This window comes from Globicephala melas, chromosome 1, assembly GCF_963455315.2.
Source record: "Globicephala melas chromosome 1, mGloMel1.2, whole genome shotgun sequence".
Classification (NCBI taxonomy): Eukaryota; Metazoa; Chordata; class Mammalia; order Artiodactyla; family Delphinidae; genus Globicephala; species Globicephala melas.
The window spans coordinates 69192584-69195252 of NC_083314.1; the positions used below are offsets into that span (position 1 = coordinate 69192584).

At 41.8% G+C, this 2669-nt stretch overlaps 1 pseudogene; it reads left to right on the forward strand.

The window, feature by feature from the left end:
• The first annotated feature begins 1393 nt into the window (after positions 1–1393).
• Positions 1394–2026, forward strand: LOC115847520 (eukaryotic translation initiation factor 3 subunit J-like; annotated as a pseudogene).
• Positions 2027–2669: the final 643 nt, after the last annotated feature.

Genomic DNA, 2669 nt, shown 5'->3' on the forward strand with positions numbered 1-2669 from the left:
GTGGCAGAGGCAACCAGCAAGGGTAGCAGCCATTGGGAAGGAATTACATCTGTTTCCACGTTCAGTGAATACTGCCTTTTCTTAAGTCTTGACCTTTCTTTCAAAATGGGTTTTGCCAGAGTAATGGTTATTGTGAAAGCAGGGTCATTTGATCTTTACCTGTCAACCAGAAGCCTGTGCTTTCCTCAGAAATAACACATTTCTTTGTTATCACCTAGTACTTGGTCATGTGTGTCACTTTTGTTTCAACACTGATCGTAGTCTGACTTAATTCTTGTAGGGTTTCTGGTTCTCCTCCTATATTATAGCCTCTTTAAGAACATGGCTCATACAGGAGTCATTTTGTTATGTCATTTTGTTATAAGTGTCAAAGGGTGACATATATGTCATTTTGTTATAAGTGTGGTCTTCAAACAGGGAAGAACTCAATAAATGCCTGTTGATTGGAGTTCAAATGAATCACCCCCTCATTCATCTTATCACCAGGTGTCCTTTATCAAAAATTCTTATTCTTTCCCAGGGACCCAGGGATCTTCAGGCTCTGGGATGGGTTTCTGCTTCAACCAGAGGCCTTGCTGTACTGGCACTCAGAATGTTCTATTGCCCAAGTCTCCCTTCTGTTCCTGACTATCCTTTCATCTACCTTCCTTCCTTCTCCCTTGGGATTTATGTCTCTTAGAACTCTGCCAAATGTAAACCCCACTGTGACATTAGATGTATTGCATAGTTCAGCCTTATCTTTCCTGCTTGCTTTTCTACCAGCTACTTTGCTACATGAATGATCCTGAGCATGACCTGCCATTGGTACAGGTGCCAAGAGGCCCGGCTGGCCAAGACCCTCTTCAGTTTCAGCCTGTGATATAGACTTATAATAAGAAATATGTATTTGGTTTTCATCCTCATTTCTGGCACAGAGTTCCTAAAACGCTTACAGTCTCGTAAATGTTGAGAGCTAAAGATGTCTTTTGTTATGTTCATGAGGTGACTTTTGGACTGCACCTAAGGATGCAGCCTGGTCACCAGTGGAGCAAAATTTGTGATTAGAGGTTTGGAACTTTCAGGCCCATTCCATCCACTCCACTCACACCCCAACCTCTGAGGAAGGGAGAGGGGCTGGAGATTAAGTTCTATCACCACTGGCCAGTGATTTCATCCACTGTGCCTACATAATGAAGCCACTCTAAAAACCCTCTGTAATAAACTGGTAATTTAGTGAGTAAACAAGTTTCCTGAGTTCTGTGAGTCACTCTAGCAAATTAATCGAACCCAAGGAAGGGGTCATGGGAACCTCTGATTTATAGCCAGTCCATCAGAAGTACAGGTAAAAACATGGGCTCGCAGTTGGCATCCTGAGTTGGAGGGGGACGTTGGAACCTCCAGTCTGGATGCAGACATGCTTTACATGGAGTCCTATGTGGATGGTGGGGGCCGGCAGTACGCTGGTGGGGACAGCTGGGAAGGCAGGTGTATGGCTCTCAAGGATAAATGGGGTGACAGTGACGATGGGAAAGGAAAGAAAAAGAAATAAAACCAGAAATAAACTTTTCAGAAAAGAAAAAAGAGAAAAAAAATCAAAAAGAAAGGACAGCAACAGGAAAAAATAAAAAGAGTTTAGAAGAACCTAAAGCTCTAACACCAGAGAACAATTAAAAGATAAACCAGGGCTAGGCTAAACAAATGACAGGAAGAGTCAGACCTCAAATTAGCCAAAGAAACATTTGGTGTTAATAAATAGAGCTTAAAGAATCCATGCTCTGAGCCCATTTTCAAGAGATGACTTCAATTGTTTTGAAAAGTTACTAAAAGATAAAATTACACAATATGAAATGCCACTATACCATGCAGGTTTTAGGAATCCTTCGATACAGAGGTGTGTTTTTCTTTGGAAATTGATGACTTGAAAAAGATGACCAATTCGTTGACCGTGCCTTGCAATGACAAACAGAAGCAAGAGGAGGAGAAAGAAGCAAAATGTGGTTCCTGGAGAGGGATTCAAGCCAGCCTGGCGAGTACCATGATGATGTGATGAAGGATGCGTACAGGGCTCCGAAGCCCTCTCGTGACGTTTTCATCTTCTCCTGGTGTCTTCTTGTGTTTTGCGCCATCCCTTCAATGTGTAACACAACTTCCTTTCCTTTCAGTTCTGCCACATGCTGCAATCAGAAGGGCAGTATGGTACAGTACCATACTAGCTAGCTAGCTATTTAACCCTTTGACAAGTAGGGGCCAGTGTGAGAATGAGGAAGTTGGATCTTGCTGCCAAGGAGTTAAAATCTGGAAGCTCGGTTGCTTATAAATCCCAGTTTAAAAATAAATCCTAATGTAGTTGTCATTGTCGCTATCTGACTCCACAGCAGCAGGATCACTAAATTGGAAACAAAGGTTGCAATACGACCAATGATTGTGTAGTATTTACTACCACCGTTCTGCCTTAACCATGCCTCCTTGAACTTCTTCATAGCTTGTGAAGAAAAGCATTTTTCAGAAAGGTCATGTGGTGTGCGCCTAGTATTAAAATTGAGCTTGACGATGTAAAAAATCACATTGTGAAGAAGACAGCTTATTTCAGAGTGAAGATGCTGCTGCTGAAAAAAACACAAGTTTGATACTTAAAAATTAAATAACAAAAATCCTCCGACTTCAGAGCTAAAGAAGGTGAAGCATTACTG